This window comes from Labeo rohita, unplaced genomic scaffold, assembly GCF_022985175.1.
Source record: "Labeo rohita strain BAU-BD-2019 unplaced genomic scaffold, IGBB_LRoh.1.0 scaffold_205, whole genome shotgun sequence".
Taxonomy (NCBI): Eukaryota; Metazoa; Chordata; class Actinopteri; order Cypriniformes; family Cyprinidae; genus Labeo; species Labeo rohita.
Genome location: NW_026128275.1, coordinates 104,442 through 116,279, shown reverse-complemented (window position 1 = coordinate 116,279; position 11,838 = coordinate 104,442). Strand labels below are relative to the sequence as shown.

The following is an 11,838-nucleotide window of genomic DNA, read 5'->3' as shown; positions in this document are numbered from 1 at the left end:
CAGTTCAGCCATTTTCAAATTCATTTTCTTTGGCACTGTCCACCTCGCCTTCTTGGCCAAAACAACTGACCAACTTACATAAGCCTTCCAAATGACTTTCAGTTTCAGTTTTCTGTAAAGATCTGTAACAAGGAGTGACAGACGAGAGGCGAGCAGATCCATCTGCAAGTTTTTATTAAAGGGGCGAGACAAAAACATGGTCGTACAGGCAGGGTCAAAAGGTAGCAAACAGGTATAACACAGGCAAGACGTAGAGCCAGGCGAAGGAACAAAGAACTAGGAACTAGGAACTAAGAACTAGGAACTAGGAAACTAGGGAACACGAACAATAATGAAAACGCAACAACAATCCGTGGCTTGCATGGGGAAAGACCGTGGCTTTTATAGTGCCGCTGATTGGTCACATGTGTTGACGCAATCAGCGTGAAGGAAACTGGGAGATGTAGTCCGGGGTGTAATGCAACAGTCAGTGTGTGATAAGGAGAGAGTGACCTCTGGTGGTGAGCGGACCGCGGAACATCGACCAGATTCGTGACAAGATCAGTACGTTCTTGTAATTGGTGTTAACTCTGCATTCCTCCAATACTCCTACTCGAATTTCGGGAAGAGAAGCAAGTCAGACCCCCCTGGGGTAACAGAACAGATTCAATAATCATGCATACATATTACAATTCACAATTTAACATGAGTTTGTTATAAACAGGCCAAAATATAATGTTAATTATTATGAAACTGAAAACGATCTCAAGCAGATTTCATACAGGTTCCAGGTAGGTGGATTTGGGGATAAAGGGGGTGTTTACATGTGGTGTGCAGCTATGCAATAGAAGAGAGGCTAAATGAATTGTGGATTGAAATAGACTGCTGTGATAAATGTCAAAACTGGAATGGTACATGTCAGGAGCAGCTGACTGTAATCCTCAAATAACAGATGCTCACTATGATAAGGGTGTATCGCTCCCTGCTGTTTTGTTCCATTAGAGATTGCTCCAAGCAAGTGATAAGCTGTGATTCGCAAGTTGTGGTGGAACTGTCATTGTAAAAAAAAAATGCATTAAACTGAATATATATTTCATATCTGAACTCACTTTATTACACTGAGAACCCATTATCATGTCATGAACTATAGGAATGTGCTAAAAAAATATCCAGCTGTAAGAGCCAAATGCCTTTCAGTTTCTGTTTCCTGTAAATGCCTGGTTGGCAAAGGGAAGTATGGGAACTTCTGAACAGAGTGTAACTCCATTTCTCAACTCTTATAAATAGTTCTGTAATGTTGTTTACCAAAACAGGTTAGTTTATTAGGAAACAGATTTAATTGTAGGCAAATATTAAATTAAAATAGAAACGTAACATTTTATTAAATGTAAATAGGGATGTATGTGTGTTATCAACTGGCAGTGAATACCTTTTTCAGATGCAAAGCAGAGACAAATCTTTATCAAATTCAATTACCAGATTTAGTTACAGCAATCTGGCAATACAGAAAGGAAGACACAGATTTACTGATATATTCAACTGCAGTCTTGCAGTGCTAGAGTTTCATGAAGCTTATGTGGTCTTAATAGAGTCAAAACTGTATTGTTATCTATATATTAAAAAAAATACTTTTAAGTACTGATTTAAGTACTGAAAATAAAACGAACTAAAAACAAACAATTGTTTTATGCCAAATTGCTGCTAATTTGAAAGTGAAAGTAAAATGTGGGAAAAAAGAGGGAAAGAGGGAAAACTCCCCACCCACCCACAGTATTATCGATGTTGTCACGTCGATTAAGTGGTGGGACAATTTCCTCACCATCACAACCTTAACGTGCATTTGCGCTTTGTTGTTTATGATGAGAAAATTCAAGAGTTGTGTGCACTCAACAAAACTGATGAGTTTCAGCAGTGACTCATCTGAATGCCTCTGATTGGCCATTGCATTCTTAGGCTCAACAAAATTGTGTGCGATTGGTTATTATGCAACACTGTGAAAATGCCTATAAAGAATTAACTTACTCACATTCGTGTGCAGAGTTAGTGTAAATAGGCTCTGTCAACAAGGTGGGCTATTTGCACTTAGTGTAAATAGACACTGTTAATTGTGAAGTGGACACATGTGAATCCTTTATTTATTAATTATTAATCCACAGACAGAAGAAAGTTTTTTTTTTTTTTGCTGTTAAATGTATTAACCCCCCACCCCCACCCCCACATTTGGATAGGCACATTTGGAAGGAGTATAATAAAAAGTCTGCAGACAGAATCTATATTGGGCTACATGAATTCAACAATCCATTACCTCATCACTGTACTCTGCTATGTCATGCAGGCAACTGTTTGTTCATCATATCGAAAGTGATACTGAGAGCAGCTGGCAGCAGCTGCTTTCTTTCCGGTGAACACAAATCAATAACATCAGCAGTGTATTAAAGATCTCGAGAAAGTCGTCCAGAAAAGTGAACCAGGACCGAGCTACAGCTTCTACAGTTCTTAAGGGCTTCAGAATAAAAGCAGGTAAGCAAGAACAATCCATGAATTTATTTAATTTCGGCTTGTTTTAAATCAGGTATGTTTATCTTTAAAGCTGTCTTCAGAACAGACAAGTGGGACCAAACGCTTTGCTCGAACAGATTTCTGAAGACAATTCACAGCAATCACTCTAATGGCCCTTATAGATCTGGAAGGTCTTATTGTAGTATTATAGATACATGATATGATGGTTCTCAATTATAGTGCTGATGTTTAGTGCTATATAAATTTATTTGAATTGATTCAAATACATTTGTGTAGTGCAAATACAGTGTGGTAACAATGCTCAGTATGTGCTAGGATTGCTAACTTCAGAAAAGGAAAAGAAGGGACACAATAAGGGGCGTTCAAAATATATGTACTGTACCACATAGTTCCATGTCTGCAGTTAAATATATGTATAAAAGGTGTATAAAAGTGTCTCAGAAATAATCACATTAATTTGCTTAACCCATTTATGTACAATTATTCTACAAAGAATTTTAATGTCATGCAAAAAAATGTCACGTTACAAACAAAACATCGGCCTGAGTAAATTGTTCCACTACAGAATTGTGAAAGATGTCTTTCCTCAGCTAGATTGCATGCTTTCTTCCCTTGCTGGATGTTGGGCTCACGATCAATAATCAAAAAGTGGATGGTAAAATTAGTGGATGGAATTGCAGTTAGCGCGAGTCCCATTTGCTCTGACAGAGGATTCTGCAAGGTCTCAAAGCCTTGCAAATAAAACAATGATTTGTCCAAAAAGAATGATTAATTATCAATTGAGGATTTGTTGTTCATATGGTCTGGTGTCATACAGCGTAGGCCTATACCTACAAATACGAGACAAAACTGTGTTCTGTATTGCTTTCATACAGAACACTTCTTTGTTGCCTAACAAATAAAAACAAAAAACACAAGAACGTCCCCTAAATGTCTTCTGTGACCGATCCCTGGATGTCTTCATGTAGACTTCTTTAAACATTAAAAGGGTGTTTTGGGGGTTTTAGTGGGACATTCATAAAACAATTAGAGAGTGAATAGGAATGTTTGCTACAAGTCATTTTAACATCCTTGTTATAGACTGTGAGTGTAACAAACACACAAGGAATAGCAGGCTACAAAATACTGTTATTATCTTTATGAACAATTGCTTTTTCTCTCTCTCTGTGTTTAAACCTTGGTTTTATCTTCATCACTGCTATTTTTTTTTTATCAGTTAAATATTTTTAATACATAAGGACTGTTGAGCCCGGAATGGGCTAAATCAGGAGAATTTGTGTGAAAGTCTGCAGACAGACTATATTTGGGCTAATTAATTCGTCAATCCCTTACTTCATCACTGTTGTGTCTGCTTACACACGGTACTCAAATGGCCGTTTCTAACATCACAATATATATAAGACTTCTCTGTCACTGAGTTTTTCTTGTGTGATGGAGAAATTGTGGACTGTGACTCGACAGGACGCTTATTTGGATAGTAAGATGATGAGTTTTCCTGCATCTGTTTTGAAAGCCTCGTTACATATGTAGCACAAAAATGACCCATGCAGATAGACTGGTTATGTCTGGACAGACACATCTGATTGGAGCACTTGCCGTTAACAGTGTGAAGGGTTTGCCTGAAAAGGTCCTGTAATAAATTTCGCTTTCGCCAACCTATGAGCGCCAATTAAGGTAGTGAATTTAACTTTCGCCAACCTAGGGAGGTGAAATACGGTAGTGATGGGTACTCATGTCACAGCTGACGTTATGATTCTTGGATCACGTGTCAATTAATGTGTGGTTATGAGTACATAACATAAGAAAGATTGGTGGGATCTCTAACTTGTAGAACCTCTTCTGTATTATCAACACAAGGAAGACACAAGTTGTAATAAAATAAATTTTATTAACAAAAGATAGACAAGAGCAATCAACAACTACTAAATGAATACCACAAATGAAGAAGGTATAAAGTGCATAAGATGCATAAAATGCAAGTGATTATGTTGGGTTTTGCTATGTCAGAGCTACGTTATCTGAAAAGATAAACTGTTGCTACTCTGAAACAAATAAGGTGAATAACCTTACTATCCATCAAACAAATATGTGTAAGATTTGTTATCTACTGCAATCTGCTATATAATATCTAAATGTAAATTAGAAAATCATATGCTGATAATATACAACAATGCCAAGGTCTCTGGAAGAGGTTTGGAAGTGATATTTACGTTCACTGTGGTTGATTGAGCAGTCCGGTGGCGGCGACTTCTTCCACTGGTTGCGCTGGTGGCAGTACAGTGGGGAAAGGAGCAGGAATCCATTTCAACAGCCTTGAAGGTGAAGCACTGTAGGATGCTGATATCCTGGAGCACCAAGGGTCCTAAGATCTGGAACACGCAGATGTGGCCCTGGAGTAGGTGCTGAAGGTCCTTATCTTGGAACACGCAAGCAAAATTACCTAAAGTGAAGGTTTGCTCGCCGGAGCTTAACCTTGTTGCGAATGTCTGTGTGTCTTCTGCCTCTCTGGGCTAGAGTCTCAGAACTTGGTCAATCTGCTTTGTCTCTCTAGGATGGAGACTCAGAATGCTGCATCTGTTGTTGTCGTCGTCTCGCTGGACGAAGAATCTCAACTTAGATTATCTCTTTCCTCACAGGCTGGAGGCTCAGAACTTGGTCATATCTGTTGCTGCCTCAAAAGCTGGAGACTTAGACTTGGTATCTGTTGTTGTGTCACCCTTGAGGGTTGCAGACTCAGACCTGTGTATCTGTTACCGTTTCTCTGAACGGGGGACTCAGAACGAAGGTTTCTGTTAATGTCCCCTGGACGTGGCGGGAGACTGTTTGTGTTTGTGTCTGTTCTGTTTGTGTCTTTTCCTTCACAGGACTCAGAACATTTTTGCTCTGTTGCAGTCTCTTTCCTTGACAGACTGAGACTTAGAACAAGGAGTGTCTTTTGGAAGGGTACCTTTATCACTTTCCGATGAGGAGGAGCTCAGAAAACTGAGCTTTTTGAAAACGCTCTCCAAAGTGGATGAATTTGAAAACGCCATTTTCGCCTTGCAGTGTGGACTGTGAAAACGGAGCCTTTTGAAAACGATGACACATGTTTAGTCATGTGACACAAATTGTACCAATAGATATCCATGTTTATACCGGTAATTGTGGTTGTTATGTGCTATTCACTTTTTTATACTGCTGCTAATATAAACGCTCGGTAAGGCAGGATAAACTGGCAATACTTCGCAAGGTATGAAGCACATGGTCAGTCTTTAAATAGTGACAAACAGGAAGTAGCAGTAGAAGCAGCAGAGGGAGTGTGCAGGCAGTCCTAGGGTGAGACAAATGACATGCGTAGCAGAGCGGTGTGTACGTGAATGATCTCTTTGGCCGTGGCATGACAGGCAGAGAGTTTCATATGGGTCTTCTTGATTGCGACCTGGCGGGCAGAGAGTTCATCCTGGGACGCCACCCCCATAGGAGGATCTACAGCATGTGCTGACACCTCTGGGGGCATGGGCGCAGATGCTTGGGCAGGTGAGGCAGGGAAGTCATGAATGGCCTTCATGGCCGTGACAGGACGGGCAGAGAGTCCTTGGGGAAACGCCGCCCCTTTAGGAGGTTCTGCAGCCGGAGCTGCTGCTTCTGGGGGCATTGGCGCAGACTCTTTGACAGAAGAGGCCTCTGGTGTAGACTCGTGGACAGGCGAGGCTTCTGGAGCACAGTGTGCAGCCCACACACTGAAAACGGCTACGGCCATTACAGGCAGCACAGTAGATAGTGGAGTATCTGTTAACCTTGAGGACGTTGATGATATGGACTTATGGCTTGTGAATGTGGGCTCTGCGTGGCTTGGGAGAGTGGGCTCTGCATGGCTTGGGAGCGTGGGCTCTGCGTGGCTTGGGAGCGTGGGCTCTGCGTGGCTTGGGAGCGTGGGCTCTGCGTGGCTTGGGAGCGTGGGCTCTGCGAGGTCAGCTGATATGGGAGGTGGTTTGAGAAGGTGGACCTGGTGAGGTTTTGGTAGGACAACAGTTTCCTGCCTTGACTCGGGGGGGCCTGCCGTGGCCGGACTTGACTCGGGGAGGCCTGCCGTGGCCGGACTTGACTCGGGGAGGCCTGCCGTGGCTTGACTTGGTTCATGAAGATCAACTGCGGCTTGGCTTGGCTCCTGGACGACAGCCGCAACTTGACTTGGCTCATGAAGAACAACCGTGGCTTGGCTCATGGACGACAGCCGCAACTTGACTTGGCTCAGGGAAGACAGCAGCAATTTGACTTGACTCGTGAAGATCTGCTGCAACTTGGCTTGACTCAGGAACAACATGGCTAGACTCAGGAACAACATGGCTTGACTCAGGAACAACATGGCTTGACTCAGGAACAACATGGCTTGACTCAGGAACAACATGGCTTGACTCAGGAACAACATGGCTTGACTCAGGAACAACATGGCTTGACTCAGGAACAACATGGCTTGACTCAGGAACAACATGGCTTGACTCAGGAACAACATGGCTTGACTCAGGAACAACATGGCTTGACTCAGGAACAACATGGCTTGACTCAGGAACAACATCTGTAACGTGACTTGACTCGTGGGGCACAGCTGTGACTAGGCTTGACTCGTGGAGAACAGCTGTGACTTGGCTTGATTCATGGGGAACAGCGGTGTCCTTGCTTGACTCTGTAGCTTGACGTGGCTCTGTAGCTTGGCCGGGCTCTGGAACTGGACTTGACCCTGGAACTGGACTTGACCCTGGAAGCCTTGGACTTTGGAGCAGCAGCTGTAGCTTGACTTGACACAGGAGACACAGCTGCAACTTGACCTGACTCTGAAGATGCACCTGCAGCTTGACTTGGCTCTGCAGCTTGACTTGGCTCCGCAGAAAACACAGTTCCAGCTTGACTTGACACAGGAACAGTAGCTGTAATCTTGCTTGGCTCGGGGGTGGCAGCTGTGACTTTACTTGACTCAGGAAACGCAGCTGCGACTTGACTTGACACAGCTGCAACTTGACTGGAATCAGGGGTAGCTGCCATTTTAGCTGCCCATACAGCCATGAGGGGTGAGTCCAGTATGTGTGCCATCATGTGGTGTGGCTCTGGGATGGCGGCCATCTTGTGAACTGGCTTGGGGAAGGCGGCCATCTTGTGGACTGGCTCTGGAATGGCGGCCATCTTGTGAACAGGTTTGGGGATGGCGGCCATCTTGTGGACTGGCTCTGGGGCAGCAGGCGTGGCGTGAGCAGGCCCTGAAACGGCAGGCATGGCGTGAGCAGGCCCTGGAGCGGCAGGCTTGGCGTGAGCAGGCCCTTGTGGCGTGAGCAGACATGACGTTAGCAGACCTAGGCTTGGTGGATGTGGCTGGAACAGGCTTTGACTTAGCAGGCTTGGTTTGAGGAGCCTCTGGCGTGATGGTGACAATACCGGACATGAAGGTTGGGATGTAAAGGGTCTCTGGTTTGCTTGAGATGAAGGGAGCTGGTTGTGGTGTGGTGGCTACTGCAAGATTGCGGGGTCCCTCGTCCGCAATCCCGACAGTAAAAGGTGAGCTGCTTAATCGGAGTGCTAGATCTATGTAACTTTCGAGAGTCCATTGTGGGGTATTGCGTGGCAAGATACGTGATATGTTTTTGTCCAAACCAAAACGGAAAATGTCCAGAAGAAATCTATCACTGAAATCTACCTGGTGACACAGTTCACAGAAGTCAGTTACGTAATCCTGTATGGAACGGTTCCCTTGTCAGAGACGGACGAGACGATCTGCTGGGTTCATGGTTGGCCGTGTATTATTAACTTCCGCTGGATTCATGGGAGGCGAAGTATTCTGTAACGAGGACGCTGAGGCGGTGTTAGAATCCAACTGCAGAAGTACAACAGCAAACATACACGTCGAAACAGGCGGAGGGTCAATAACCAGGAAAGCAGTCCAAAAATGTAAACGTAAACCAAGCAGCAGAGTGAATACACAGGCAGTGGGTCGAATACCGAGAAGTCAGTCCTATCCAGCAAACAATCCGACAGGGGTAATCCGTAAACTCAATAATCCAAAGACAAAGCAAGACAGCAACAGGTAATCCAACAGAGTAATATAAACGCTCGGTAAGGCAGGATAAACTGGCAATACTTCGCAAGGTATGAAGCACATGGTGAGTCTTTAAATAGAGACAAACAGGAAGTAGCAATAGAAGCAGCAGAGGGAGCGTGCAGGCAGTCCTAGGGTGAGAGCTCCCTCTGCTGGCTTGGCGTTACAATGAGAAACATTTTGAAAATGCTTGAAAACGCTAGTGTGGACAGAGAGCATTTTAAAATAAAAACTCAGTTTTCAAATGATTAATGTAGACGTAGCCTTAATCTTTCCCTGAGGAGGAGGGATCTGCAAGTTGGTTCCTTTCATATCCAACATTCTGAGTGGCCTATGCTGTCAGAGGTGGCCATGGTATGGCCTCTCTCTGGCATGAGGTCGATTTGCATAGCGTAAAGTCCACATTTAGAACAATGTCTTTAAAGTTTTTCCTATGCATAATTCACTTTCCGAACCAATTCTAGATTAACCTACACATTGTGCTGAAAATATGAAGACCGAACATCAATGAGTAATGCTGAGCACTGACCCATGCACTCATATATATACAGTATATACCTTAATAAGTCATGTTGCATATATTGTTGTATCACACACAGCACTCATTAAGTACAGTAGATGGACAGACAAAATGACTACTACTGCCACGTGTACCACCGCCACAGGGCCAGTCAGTCGTGTGATAAAATCGTTCACAAACCTACCTCCAGGTGGTGCAAAGGGACAGGTATAAACAAAATAAAACAACAATAACATTATAATATAACATTATAACATCCTTAAAAATCATTAAAAGAAAAAAAAAAAAATTTTAAATAAATAATAAAGCCATTTTTTAAATAATAATAATAATAATAATAATAATAATAATAATAATAATACTGTTTCGTATACAGAGTTTCAGCATGTGGGAGATTGGAGGAATCTGTAAAATGTCAAAAAATAAAAAAATAATTAGACAACACAATACAACTTAAGAAATTTGTCATTTAATTAGAAAACAATGTCAAAGAAATCAGGTAGAGCCTCAAATCTAAGCCCTAACCCCAGATGCTCAGGCTGATGTTGCAGCTATTAAAATTGTTGAGTTTTGTTTTTAACTGCAAAGTTATATTTCTTATTGTTTCATTATTAATTAATTTAGAGAAAAGTTTAATTTCTTTTGTTAAATTCTTTTTTTTTTTTTTTTTTTTTTTTTTTTTTTTGATGACCATGCGGATAGTGATGGACAGCTGAGTTGATCACATTTGATCAATTTGGCCTTTTCAAATCATTACAACTTGCTTTAAATAAAATGTATAAATATAACATGTTGAACATATTACAATGTTAGTTTTAACATTTAAAGGGGTCATATGATGGAGTTTCTTGTTTTCCTTTGTCTTTGGAGTGTTATATGCTGGTGGACATGGCTATGGAATCACCCCTCTCAGAAGATGTTCATTCAAATGTTTAATTGTGTAGAAAAAAAAAACAAGCACATATATGCCACAAAACAATTTTCACTCAACAATCCAAACTTCTGGCTGTATAAAACACCTTTTTTAAAAAACAAAGAAAGATAACAATAGTCAATTACAACCATTTTTACAGATCACACAGAGGAAAAAAAATATGGAATCACACAAATCTGAGGAAAATTATATGGAATCACCAAATAAAAACACTACTAGTACTTTGTTGCACCATCTCTGGCTTTTATAACAGCTTGAATTCTCTGAGGCATGGATTTAACTAATGACAAACAGTAAAGACTTTGTCTTATTGCAGTTGCCAGATCAGCTTTGCAGGTTGGAACCTTGTCATGGACCATTTTCTTTAATTTCCACCACAGATTTTCAATTGGATTGAGGTCCGGACTATTTGCAGGCCATGCCATTGACATTATATGTCTTTCCTGTAGGAATGTTTTCACAGATTTTGCCCTATGGCACGATGCATTATCATCCTGAAAAATGATGCTACGATCACCAAACATACTTTCAATGGATGGAATAAGGAAAGTGTCCAAAATCTCAACATAAACTTGTTCATTTATATGAGATGTAATGACTGTCATCTCTCCCATACCTTTACCTGACATACAACCCCATATCATTAATGATCGTCGAAATTTGCATGTTTTCTTCAAGCAGTTGTCTTTATAAATTTCATTGGAACGGCACCAAACAAAAGTTCCAGCATCATCACCCTGCCCAATGCAGATTCGTGATTCATCACTGAATATAACTCTCATCCAGTCATCCACAGTCCAAGATTGTCTTTCTTAAGCCCACTGAAACCTTGTTTTTTCTGTTTAGATGTTAATGATGGTTTTTGTTTGGCTTTTCTGTATGTAAATCCCATTTCTTCTAGGCGATTTCTTACAGTCCGGTCACAGACATTGACTCCACTTTCTGCCCATATGTTCCTCATTTGTTTTGTTGTGCATTTTCTGTTTTCAAGGCATATTGCTTTAATTTTTCTGTCTTGACGCTTTGATGTCTTTCTTGGTCTACCAGTACGCTTCCCTTTTACAACCTTTCCATTTGATTTGTACTTGGTGCAGATTTTAGACACAGCTGACTGGGAACAACCAACATCTTTTGCAACATTCCATGAAGATTTACCTTCTTCAAGAATTTGATAATCCTCTCCTTTGTTTCAACTAACATCTCTTGTGTTGGAGCCATGAGTTATGTCAATCATCTTGGTTCAACACATCACTGATGTGTGCACGCACTCTTTTTTAACTGCAGACTAATTAGCAGTTGTAATCAGATACAGGTGTTTGTTTTAGAAATGCCTTTTTTTTTTCCTCTGTGTGTTCTGTAAAAACAGTTGTAATTGACTATACTTATCTTTCTTTGTTTTTTTAAAAAAGTGTTTTATACAGCCAGAAGTTTGGATTGTTGAGTGAAAATTGTTTTGTGGCATATATGTGCTTGTTTTTTTTCTACACAATTAAACATTTGAATGAACATCTTCTGAGAGGGGTGATTCCATACTTTTTGCCAGGGGTTGTACATTGATGACGTGCTGGTGTCTCATAATTATTAATAAGGCGGTGTTTTCTTATCCTATAAGAAGCCGCTTTGCCTAATTATTCATGACAGCCTGTGTTGACTTGGTATGACAGACGCTTTAGGCTGTGAGATTGCGTATATTAACTGAGAGAAACATTCATAGATCGAGAGAGATTGTAAACGCGATTCATTCATATAATGTCAGTGAGTGTAATAGCGTTTTTGTACAGCTCCTTGACGAAACCCATCTAAAGGATTATAAACGCTGCA

At 41.4% G+C, this 11,838-nt stretch overlaps 1 protein-coding gene across 6 annotated transcripts in view; it reads left to right on the top strand.

Annotated features, from left to right (window-relative positions):
* Window positions 1-2,366: 2,366 nt before the first annotated feature.
* The window catches only part of LOC127159274 (membrane-spanning 4-domains subfamily A member 15-like), a 75,770-nt gene continuing 66,298 nt past the window's right edge, over window positions 2,367-11,838 (top strand). For all 6 annotated transcript variants that reach the window (XM_051102152.1, XM_051102149.1, XM_051102150.1 and 3 more), the window contains exon 1: window positions 2,367-2,499. The gene's annotated coding sequence lies outside the window, so the exon portion shown is untranslated. The remainder of the gene's footprint in view (window positions 2,500-11,838) is intronic.